Source organism: Phyllostomus discolor, chromosome 13 (assembly GCF_004126475.2).
Source record: "Phyllostomus discolor isolate MPI-MPIP mPhyDis1 chromosome 13, mPhyDis1.pri.v3, whole genome shotgun sequence".
In the NCBI taxonomy this organism is placed as follows: domain Eukaryota; kingdom Metazoa; phylum Chordata; class Mammalia; order Chiroptera; family Phyllostomidae; genus Phyllostomus; species Phyllostomus discolor.
Genome location: NC_040915.2, coordinates 34,302,068 through 34,314,583, shown reverse-complemented (window position 1 = coordinate 34,314,583; position 12,516 = coordinate 34,302,068). Strand labels below are relative to the sequence as shown.

At 52.7% G+C, this 12,516-nt stretch overlaps 1 protein-coding gene across 1 annotated transcript in view; it reads right to left on the bottom strand.

Annotated features, from left to right (window-relative positions):
• The window catches only part of DOCK2 (dedicator of cytokinesis 2), a 362,016-nt gene that overhangs the window by 265,537 nt on the left and 83,963 nt on the right, over positions 1-12,516 (bottom strand). The window lies entirely within an intron of this gene.

Below are 12,516 nucleotides of genomic sequence, written 5' to 3'. Positions count from 1 at the left end.
CGAACAGACACACTCCCACCAACTCGCATAATAAATCCGCCCTCGAAGTCTTTTATTAAACCCTGGACCTCCAAGGAATAAAGCTTGTCCACGCTGGGAGGATATTAATAATTTCACCTTTCCTAAAGGATCAGCGGCAAGATGGTGGCCGACAGATGTCCGAAGTATCGGGCAAACGTCAGGGAAAAACACCTTCAAGCACACGGTGGCCCTTCCGCCCATCCTGTGCTTAGGGACACGCTGGTGCCGTGTCAGGGCCTTGCTTTCGCTGCCCCCCGCCCCCCCCCGTCACTCAGGAGCATGCTCATCGCCCATGGAAAACCCGTTGTGCCTCTGACTACAAAGTTGTTGTTATAAAACAAAACGTGCACAAACCAAAGTGCGTTTGTTACTTACAAAGCGAGACGACTGTGAATCCTACCCCGAGACCGGCGACTGTTAACGTCCTGATGGACAGGCTGACGGGGATGCCCGAGGGCTGTGCGAACACACACACGTGCCTTTTTAAGGAAACCGTCCTCCGGCGTGAAACCAGCCTCCGGACCCCCGAGTCTCACCGCCCTCCTGGCCCAACCTCGGAGTGCAGTTCCCCCCAAGGCCTCTCCGAACCAGCCTCATGGCCAGCCCAGAACTGCCCGCAGCCTAATCTACGACCTACGACCCTGTGCACAGTACGCGGAAGGTCGCTTCCGTCCCGGTTCAGATAAAGAGCGTCCCCGTCACAGCCCTGCACGGCGTCAGGGCCAGGTCTCCGGCTGTGCTCCCCTCTGATGAAGCGCTGACCCACGGAACCGGTTGGTTTGCCCCGCCGACGCAGGACAGCCGCTTGTCAGGGCAGCAGCAGGAGCCGCCTCCCCTACAGTGACCCCCCCCACCCCCCCCCCCATTCTCTCTGCCCCTTCCCTTCTCTGTGAGTGTGCCTCTCGGTGTATCTTCTTCTGAGCACTCTTCGCTCTGTCTTCTGTGGGGCTCCATGCTTATCCCTGCTCTTCTCCTTCTCTTTCTCCTGACCCCCTCCAAAGCCCTCCTGCAGGAAGGAGCTGGAGGGCAAGCCAGTGCGGAATGGCCCACTCCGTTCCAGGGGCCCGGCACTGGCTGCCGACATTCTGGGTGTGCAGCTCGAGGCGTGGAGATAAGGGCTGTTGGAGGAGCTGGGAGTCCTGAAGTCACTTTCCTCCTCTCTCTTCCCCTCCTCCTCCCTGCTCCTCCTCCCCACTCCTCCTCTCCGGCACCACTCCCTCCTCAGCCTCCCTGCCCTGTGGGCACACAGATGCCAGCCGCACAGAATGGGGTTCCAAGCCAGCCAGCCTGGGTCCTGTCTCCACTCTGCCCTGTACCACCTGAAGACCTTATTAATAATAGTAAGCATTACAGAACATGACTCTGGCCCAGGTATAAGTGTGTATGTGTGTGTGTGTGTGTGTGTGTGTGTGTGTGAAATCACCCTCACAACTACACCATGAGGAGGGCAGGCCCTGTCATTATTTCACAGGTTGACAAAGATTAAGCGACACGTCCAAGGACGCCACACCAGCAGCGACGGAGCCAGAATGCAAACTCGGCCATCGATCAGCTGGTCCACCACTTTGCTCTCTGCTTTACTGCCTCTTAACCCCCATAAGCCTCGGCTTCTCACCTGCACAGTGAAGGTGACAGCACTGCGCCCGGGGACTGTGAGGAGACCCGCCCACCGGGGAGGTGCTGGGCACACGCCCGGCCCCGTGAGTGCTGGCTGTCGTCCGGCTGTTGGTAACTGCAGGTGCAGAGTGCAACTATCTGTGTAATTCCCGCTGCTTGGATGAGCGCACAGACGACTCTCAAGGGGCTGGAACGTGCCCGAATCCCACCCAAGCGGGACAGACGGGACAGATGTGGCAGGGGGGCAGGGAGGGCCCTAATCCAAAGACGTGGTGGTTTCCCCAAGGGGCAGCGCTGCTAGTTTTGCGTCCAAAGGTAAGCTAATGGAGGTCCGTCCCCCCAGCCTTTTCCGTGATCCATCCCTCCTCCCTCTAATCGCAGCTGCCTGAAAGTCTTTAGTGAACAACACCATAGCCCCCGTATGGGTCTACGTGTCCCGCACCCACATCGGACGTGGCTGCCCACAATGGGCATGTCATTGCTTGTACGCACATGGCCTTTCTCAGTAAGAAGTACTTGGGGCTTTGCGTGTGTGCGTGTGTGGGGGGGGGCCAGGGGGCACCGAGTCCTCTTCTTGGGGACCACCTGCACTGCCCGCCTCCTGCACTCACACCCACCTCCCCATAATACATCCTTCCGGGCAGGTCTGTCTCTAAAATTTGTATTTTTTTTAAAACAGAGAATCATAACAATGGGCTTTGTCTCAGAGACAGCGCTCCAGGGGGAGCGTCTGGGAAGCCCGGCCCTAGAGGTGGCGGAGGCTGCCCTGGTTCCCCACCCCTCTGTCTGGCTAGTTAACCCTTTCCAACACCCGCCTCCCCACCTTTTTTTTTCCTTTGCTTAGACTTGCCCTGGCTGAGTTCCCTGCAACCCCCTGGCAGTCAGAGCTCTGCTGAGTGGGACGGGCTTCCTGGGCTCTGGACCTAGAGCCGGGGGAGGGCCAACGAGCATCAGTCCACGCTTTGCACTGTGCGGGTGAAGGGGCTAAGGGCCAGAGCGGGGAGTCACTTGGCTTCGCTGCTGTCCCCGCCAACGTTATGAGACTGAGGTGGGAAGGAAAAGAGACTTTTAAGCCGTGAGACCAAGTCAAGGCTTCCCACTCAGCCTTATACTGCACAGGACGCCGAATTTCATTTTTGCCAGCAGGACTTGCAATTTGCTCTGCGTCACAGGCAGCTCCAGAGGGACGGTTCTGGAACTCAGGGCAGATGACATGGGTCTCATGAGGCCAAGAATGGGGCGCCTGACTCGGTGGAAACCCAAGCTGCCCTGTTACGTCACAAGTGAGTCCCTAACACCGCTCCGTAGGCCAGGAAGGGAAACGCATTCGACACCGGCCTACGGGTTGGCAGAGGATGAAAACACAGTTCTGCGGGGACATGGCTTGCATTTCACAGTGGCTACATCTCAGGCAACATTGTTGCATTCTGAACAGCCGAGTGTTTTTCCTCGGTGGGAGTGAGAAGAGCGGGAGGAGATGGCCGCAGCGGGCAGGAAGGAAACACAAAGGCACGTAGTGACAGGTTCCCCCGCAGGAAGGAAACACAAAGGCGTGTAGTGACAGGTTCCCCCGCCCCGCCCCCGCTGTGTACGGGTTGTGCGGATACAGACCAATTTTCTCTCCGAGTCTCACCTCTCCTGTTGATGAAATGGAGATAGAATGCTCAAAGGGTTATTGCAAGGTAAAAAAATAAATAAAATCAATGAGATAATGCCTTTCAAGTGTTTAGTACTATAGCCGGCAGTTAGCGTTAATTAAGTAAATATTAGCTGTTCTTATTGTGTTGTTGATTCCTGAGCGCAGAAGTGGCCATCCTGGCAAGCTGCCCGATCTCAGCATATATAAATAAAAGGGATATTTTGAGGAAAAACTGACGAGGAAAAAAATACGTAAGTTGTTTAGATGATGTGGGAGAAATACACTGGTGGCGGGGGTGGGGGCGCTGCCCTGAGACACTCCCCTGAAGTGGAAAGAAAAATAACGCCTCATCTACCTGCAAGGCTGCAAACGTGCTCTTCAAGTCAAGGGCGCGGCAGATGTAGCTTCAAGGTCCTTTTTTAGCACTTGGTCCCCGTTACGGCTTCAGGAGGGAAACATTTGTTCTGGCTTCAGCACGCCCAGAACGATGCTTCAGAAACCAGCTGATTCTGCCAGCAAACGAATTACTGACAGGCCTGAAGGCCCCGGTCACAAGAAAAACTGGATCGGCCTTGGACGTGCCGTCCTGGGACACGGGAGTTGGCCGCGGTGTCCCGCCGCAGTGGGCACTGGGGCTCCCGGAGCTTGGATAAATACAGCGACGCTCAGCCTGCATGTGACTCATGAAGGAGACCCTGTGCACAGCTGAGCGGGCATCAGGTGCAAATGGGGCCCCACATGGCGTGCACAATGCTTCGCACCACCTCTGCCACGCAGGTACGCAAAGCCTCAGCCTACAGCGGGGAGGCCAGCCTCAAGCCGGCCAGCCGCTCCGGGGAGCAGAACCTGGTTGGACCAAAGTGCCCTCGGGCTGAGAAAGGCAGCAGGAAGCGGCACTTTGGAGTCTGGGAGAGGGGGTGTTCCTGGCACCGGCCCCATTTCATTTTGCATACCTCAGCCTCTCCCAGCTCCACGGAGCCGCATCCTCAGGCATCCTCCGGATTTCTTCCCCGTCTCTTTCAGGCAATATGTACGATTCAGTAAGACTGCGTAGCTTCCACACCCCGCTAAGCCTCTAATATATTACCTGAATGACTACAGCTAAGTTTCCTGATCATTCGAAGGCTCGGTGTTACCATCAGAAAAATGGCACCAGCCCCATAAGGCAGCCGTGGGGAGCATGATTGTACAATCATGAGTGTGAAGTGACTAGCACTGTGTCTAGCGCGTAGTCAGCACTCCATAAATATAAGCTATTGTTAAACAGCCCTGTGTTTTTTTCCCTGATTTACCTGGTCGTGCTTCCTAAGCCTTAAGGAGAAAGAGATCAGCGTCCTCTTTGGGCAGGGGCTGTATGGAGGTGGGCAGGGGGCAGGGGCAATGAGGACATCTGTAATACAGTGCCAGCAATCAAAACAAGAAACCAGCATGTTCACAAAGACAACCATTGTACCATTATTGGGCACCCGCCATGTGCCAGGCACTGCCGTGGGGACAGATGTAAGGCTGCGTCCCCGGCCCCAGAGAAATCATGAGGTGAGCCAACAGGTACATCAAGCCGAAGCAACAGGGCTGGAAAAGACTCGTGAATGGGAGAGGGTCTCCTCCCTTTCTCGCCCCTTCCCCTGCACGGTCATTGTCACCACCCCACCCCGTGCGATGTGAATAAAGTTTTAGTAGTGTGACTGAGCCCTCCCTAAGGTTAGACACTCTGCCAAGTTCTTTACGTGGATTGGCTCATTTTGGTAGGGGCCGTAAACTCTATTTTATAGAAGAGAAAAGAAAAAAAAGTTTAAGGAGGCACGAACGAGGGGAAGAAAAATGTGCAGCTCCGGCTCCGCGGGCCCCTCCCCGCTCTCAGCAGCCTGGTCCCAGGCACGGCCAGTCCTCCTCTCCCCACCTTCCTCCCAGCAGCTGTGGGATTGGCCCCAGGATTCGCCCCGCCCCGGCTTTCCTCTGTCCCCACCCCCAGTCACACCTCTACCTAGATGTGCTCTTGGCGACACACACACGCGCTTGACTCATTTACAAGTGCCTCGCAGCAAGCCCAAGTTCATTGGAAGGTTTTTAAAATGAGATCTGCTTTACGAGTCTCCGTGATCTTTTATGGAACTGGGTAGAACTACCCAAACAATGATGTCACGCCACACCATTCTGTCACCTCGCCACCCAAGTCAAGATCCTTTGGTGGCCCCACGAGTGACGGTAGGCCCTGGAGGAATAGTGTGGCAGGGAGGCCACTTACTTAGTGCATTTTCTTAGATCAGCGATTTTCAGGCTTTTTCGTCACATGGCACGTATAAATTAATTACTAAAATTCTGCAGCACACTGGAAAAAAAACTTTTTGCCAATCTGACAAAAAACAAAAGCAAAAACAACAACCACGTATAATTGTGATTCATTCACACCGGATGGTTGTTGCTGTGTTGGCTATTGTCTTTTTTTTTAATTTGACAATCCAAAGCAAAAGAGGCCAGTGCCCCGGACTAAACAGTTAGGTGCCGTGTGCTTTACAAATTCTCGTGGCGCAGCAGGTGAAGTTGCTGCCGGGATGAATGACGCACCCACACACGGCACTGAGGGCAGGCCCTCTGAGCGGCCGAGCTCAGCGACGGAGGCTTCCCGTCTGCGCGTTTCATTCTCTGTCATCGCCATTCACTCGCCCGTCTCTGCCGCTTGGGAACAAGCCCCTTGCAGGTGGAGATCAAGGCTATCTTTGCCATAGTTTGTTTCCCCACGGCTAGCAAGAGGCCCAGAACTTTGAAAGTGAGGAACAAACAAATGTGTCAACAGAGGGTGACTTACTGAATGAACGAGCCTCAGGACCTCCTACACAGCTGTGCAGAATTGACTTAGGAACCCAGCACTCACTGCAGTGAAGCTCACTCTAATGGCACCCAGACAAGAGCTCCAGGATGGTGTAAAGAGTCATCTTCAGCTACGCAGGCTTGATTAGTGTTACCTTTACTGGTAATAATAGCTGCTAATTACTAAGCATTTGTTATGTGCCAGGCGCTATGCTAACTGTACAAGGTCGTCCAACTAGTAAATGGCAAGTCAGAATTTGAACCCGAGATTGTGTGGCTCCAAAGTTCACTCCTTTAACCACTGGGCCGCACTGCCTCCGGGCAACAGAGCAAAGTAACAGCCGGTCCATCGACAGGAACTATCGGGGAGGGTGGGAAAGCATCCTTTGCCCGCGGGATGATGTTGTGGGGCTGGGAAGGGAAGTTAAATGACTGGCTCTAACACTTTTCTGTTTAAGCTCTAAATCCAAGGTGACTTGGCTGGCGTTTCTGCCCCTGAGCCAATAATTTGCTCTATTAAAGCAGGTGTAAATTAGTGACTTTACAAAAAGAAAGAACCATTAAGCCATTAGTGGTTTCAGAAGAGTAATTACTCTGGAAAATTCACACCACTCTAAGATCAGAACCTACCTATCTCTTTTCTTCTCTCTCTCTCTCTCTCTCTCCCTCTCCCTTCCCACCCCTCTCCCCACAACCTGGGGCGGAGAATAATTATAGCCAAATCAGGGGCTGAGTCAGTCTGAAAATCATCCTTGCATTTATTGATCCTACTTAGAGAAAGAAACCAATCAGCGCACTCAGCAGGCACATTTAAGTCAAAGCAACGGGGCTGGAAAAGATTCTCAGATGAGAGGGTCTTCTTCCTGGCTCACCTCTTTCCTGCGCGGTCCTTGTCACCATCCCACCCCTCCCCCTGCCACCAAGGGCTCTGTGCCTGAAACAAATCGGAAATTGCAGAGAAAGACCTGGAATGTGGGGACAGTGAGACTCCACGGAGCTGTCCAGCTCAATGGTGGCCAGAGAAACTCTCTTTGCGTGGGTAACAGAGTTGAAATGTAACACATTATTCTGTTAGAAGATAAAGAGTGAAACGTTATCAGAAAGGGATACTGAGGAAAGGCTAGGGCCACCACAGTGTTGCCAGTGTGAACTGTCAGGTAGCCTTGGTGACCAAGAGAATGCCATCCAGACTTCATTTAATTGACCACCACCAGCAGCCAACAGGCTGGACTCGGGCCAGCTCCTCCTACCAAGCCTTTTGCCAATGACAAAATTATTCCTATTTGAGCTGCTACTTTTTCAGATTCTGACATTTGAGGAGGGATTGCCTCTTAGAGCAAAGAAGTTCCACTGAACAGTCTTCTTCCTGTAAATCACCCCCAGCTAGGAACCAGGTAAGCAGATGAAAGGGAAAAAGGCAAACTCAATGTGTGAGGCTACTGCTTTCAAAAGTGTCTAAAACGAACCCACAAAAACTAATGCAAGCACTGAAGAAAAATGGCCTCAGGTGGAAGTGTAAATAGCCTAAATTTCAAAAAATTGAAATTAACAATGTGGAAGAAATGAAAGAAAAACAATCCATCTAAAAACGTTCACCACTTTACTTTTAAAAGATGGCAACCCTGGGTAATAAATTAATAGCAAGTAGGTATCAGGATGCAGGCAGGAGCCTTGAAAAGAACTCTACATCATGAACCGAGTGGGAGGGATGCCCCGTGCCATCCTTCATTCCACCGAGAGGGGCTGTAGCCTCCGTGCAATTTGGCAAGAATTAAGTTGCATAATTCTGCACATAATTTCCTCCATGAGCATGAAATAAAAGTATTCGGGGTGTTTCCCTTCAATGTAATTAGAAATAGTGTGTTCCCAAAGCAACGTTCCTAAGGACAGAAACACACAGACACACACACACACACAGACACACACACACACACACACACATTCATGGCTCCAAGACACACAGAGTAACACAGTTCATATCGTCTATTTGAAAAACAAGCTAATAGTCAGCAGGGTCTTTCTAGCTCTTTCTGTGCAGGCCCACCGGGGTCTAAAAGGTCAGGCACCAAGAAGAAATCGGGTTCTGATTGCTTCTCTCACTTTGTCTCCCTTTAGTATCTCAGGGAGTGTCCATGATAACTTAAGTGACAACCAAAAAATCAAGTTGTAGAGTGATTACACACACACCTAGCAGAATCTGGAAATCCACACATGACATTAATAATGACGTTATCTCTTAGAAAAAGAATTGTGTGGATGTCAGCAGTCTCTGTACATACTTCCATATTACATTCTGGTTTTAAACAAGTAAATATGATGTTTCATTTTAAAAAGAGATATGTACTCTTTCTTTGAGGTGAATGTCTCCTGCCCTCCAGCTCCTTTCTCAACCACCCTCTTTCCCCGAACTCTTTCCTGAATTCTCTCCTTCTCACTGAGGGAACTGGGGCTGGAGGTAGGGGATCTCTCGTACAAGGTCATGTAGCCAGAGGCAGACTTTCTTCTGCAGTTACCGAAGAGAGGTGCTGATTGTCCGCCCACCTCCTGGTTCCTGGCACGGACTCTGGGTAGAGACAATTGCCTAAGAAATGTCAAGTTATTATTACTCTAAACTGTTATTACCCTTATGCCAAGGGCCCCTGAACTTCGTCGTTTCAGTCTGCGGCGTCCTGATTAGGATAATTAACCCCAGACTTCCTGCTCTGTTCCATGGAGAGTCTTGACATTTGGTGTGCGGAGTTAAGTAGAAGTTTTAACATTTTCCTCACTAATGGTGCTGGCTTTAAAAATGCGTGTGCACTAGAACTCTTTGTTCCCAAGTCTGGGGACACCTGAGGAAGCGCCAAGTGCAAACAGGCAAAGGTCTGTGCTGCGGGAGACCTCACTTGAGCGTAGGACAGCTAAGGTGCTGGCACAGGGCAGTGTGGCAGAAACAGTGGTGGTCTGGACCCCCAGGACCAAATCCCAAACCAGACTCCAGCATCGGTGCCCTGACCTCTAGCAGGTCACTTCACCCTGGGCGCTGGTTCCCCCACTTTTCCACTGAGGGAATTTTCGGGGATTCTTCACTGGCTTCTACTGTCAAAGAGTCCGAGAGGGCACGCCGATCACCCAAGACCACGCCTGCAGGTCTGCAGAGTTCCCCGGCACGGTCCGTGAGGTAGAGGCCCCCAAGGCGGAGTGCGGGAGAGGAAGAGGTAAATCTTGAAGCGCCTGAATGTCATTCAGTCTGCAAGCCCCGTTAATTCCGCCTCCCAAAACCGTTTCTCCAGCGTCACAGAGATACGATCAGCATACAGCATTGTGTAAGTTGAAGGTGTGCATCATGATGATTTGAGGCAACTGTGTATTCCAAAATGATTACCACGGTAAGGCCGGTTGGCACATCCGTCACACGATTACACTTCATGTGCGTGCACGGTGAGAACACTGAAGATCTCCTCTCTTAGCAACCGCAGTCGCCAGAGCCACTTCCTACGCACCCGCTCCGTCCGCACCTCCGTCAGCCACGGCCCCGTCACCTCCACCTGCAGGGGTTTCTGAGCCCACATCCCCACCTTCACTCTTGCCCCTTCCTTCCATCCTGTCTACACGCCAGTCTGATGGACCATTCTTGAAACACAAAAGTCATCCTATCGTTCCTCTGTTCAAAATTCTTCCATAGCTCTGCATTTCCCTCAGGATAATGTGCAGGCCCCATGGCCTGACCTTCAAGGATCCTCAAGGTCTGTCCTTCTTTTCTACCCCTCCCTGCAGCCTCCTGCTCTCGGTCCCTCTGTCACTTAACTCCGGCCACCTCGCCTGCTCACAGCCCAACAGAGTGGAGCTCCCTACTCCGTCGGGGACCACCGTCCCACTTTATTTTCATGGATCACACACCCTCGGCCTCTTCACCTGCAAACCCACAGCTGAGATGGCACTTCCTCCGGGACCCCTCCCTGACCCCACGGTGAGACCAACCCCCCAGTACACACTCTCAGGGCACCTCACACCCCGCCCCTCGAGTTCACTTGCACACACACCACCGTCTGCTTAACGGCACCGCTCCCAGCTACACTGAAAGTCCCGGCAGACGAGCCTCGTGGCTGCCCCCTGCACTGTCACAGTCCCAGGGCCCAGCAGAGGGCCCTAGTGGCTACTCAGTAAACATCTGTTGAGTAATCACTTGATGGTTAATGCAAACCAAGCCTCTACCCCTAGAGAAGTATTTCGACGAGATGGAAACTTCCATTATCAACTCAAGGGGGGTAGAAAGGGGGAACCAAGTCTGGGGGCCCAGCCTGCATGGAACACGTACTATAAGGAGCAGTGAACACGGAGTTAAAGGCCTTGGAGAAGTTGCAGGCTCTCGGGGCAATCCTAACAAGGTTGAGAGGCACCCACGTGCAGAAAAGCTGTTTACCATCTCGAGGCGTCCAGGCCCCGAGACGCCCTGTAAACTAGCTGCAGGGCACCTTCCTCCTGTCCCGTGGACGCCGGGGAAGATGGCTCAACCCCAGGTTCAGAGGAGCAGGTACGCAGCGCACACAGCAGACAAGCTGTGCGGTGTGAGTCCGTTCGGGGCCCTCACCCTGCTCCGTGTTGGCCGCTCAGGTTTAGGAGAGTTTATACCAACTCGGGGGGCACTAGAGTATCACGTTTGCGTCTCACAACTAAGGCCTTTTAAGTTCTCCAGGCACCCCCAAAACACAGTAAGCAGCAAACGCAACAACGATGTCCCGTTAAGGAAACAAATTCTGCTTTGGGGGAGATGCCGCCTGAAGTGCATTTGAAGAGGATCCCAAAAGACATCAGCCGCCCCGACTCAGTCCGGCGTCCCCGACAAGTAGGTCAGCGTGGTGAACTTCACCCTTCTGGCAATCGGGAGCCTGTATCGTCCTGCGCATTCGTATTTAGTGACGGGGTTTGCAAACACATTTCCCGGACCTGCGCGTTTATGCGGGGAATTGACCTCTGACCCAAGCTATTTTCCGAGGAGCTGTCGGCCTCAGCATTTGACAGAAACGGCCCTTTCTGAGCCAGGGCCGGCATTCTGACAGCAAACCGGCTCCCAGACCTCGAACACGGAGCTGGCAAGGAACGGAAATCGTCCACTGCATCGTCAGCCCGAGAGAATGAGCTTCCGGAGTCCTCCATGACTTTTCCCTCAACCGCCTACACTACACAGAGAGTCTGGGCGTGCAAAATGAAGCCATTTGAAGGGACAACGCGAGCAGACAAGATAAATGTCTTATACTTTGCCGGGAGCGGCGTGTGAGGTTGCGCCAAACAGAAATGAGTTTGCCCAGCCTCTGACGCGTCCGGTCCGCGGGAGAAGCCAGTCTAGGGTTATCCCAGGTCAAGGACAACCCGCGAGACACCTAATTCACATGCAGATGATGGGAAATCAATTGCACCTGATCCCTCCGCTCCCTGACGGCTCCTGGCTGGATATTGGGAAGGAGGCTGAACTGATGCGGAATTGGGGATGATGCTGAACTGGAAAGGATCCATCAGCTAATTAGCCAAAGACCTCCTAGTTGCAAAATACTTTGCCTCTGGCCCGTTCTCAGTCCCCTCACTGCACCAGTCATGTTGTTGCTACGCTCCCTCCCTGATCCACACCCTTTCTGGGCTCCTGGAATCCAGCCCTCCCTGGAACTCGCTCCTCACCCATCCCTTCAACATGCTACTGCCCTGCATTTCATCCTGAGTTTTAGGGTGTTGCTTCCCTTAAGGGGTAGCTTCAAATACCTCTCTGGATTAATTTCTAACAAAACCGTACCTGCATCCTTATGCTCCTAAACTGCAAATCTGTATCTAACTGCCTGCTCTGCATTCCCACTGGACATGCCAACAAACACCTTAAACTTTGTCCCCCGCCAAGCCCGACATCTTCCCCGGAGATCTGCTCCGCCCCCTGTCCTCGCCATGCTGGTGAGCAACACCGGACCACACGGGCCCCGACATTCAGTCTCAGATCATCCCTCTCCTTCAATTCCACTCGCACATTTGATTTGGTTTGGCAACGCCGCCCTCTGTAAACCCTCACCTTCTTCCTCCCCTCCTTCTCCAGCCCCGCTGTGACCACCTCAGTTCAGGTCTCTTGCCTGGACGGCCGCATCCGCTTCCCTGTGGGTCTCCTGCCTCCCCTCCTCTGCACCACATTCCGCACACTCACCTAGGTTCTGCGGCCATCCTCCTAAAACACGAACCCGACCCTGTCAGCGCCCTGCTGGGGGACGTCAGTGGCTCCCCAGCGCCAAATGCAGGGGCTGCCACACTGCTTCTATGACAAAAAAAATCTTAAGCCTGATTCTCAATAGATGCTTATTTATTTATAAATTATACCCATGAATTTTCTAAGTGTAAGCCAAATGTTTATATATACTTCCATTTCTTCATGTTGGACAAAATGAAGGAACTTTAATATTTTCTCCTGATCCCAATGG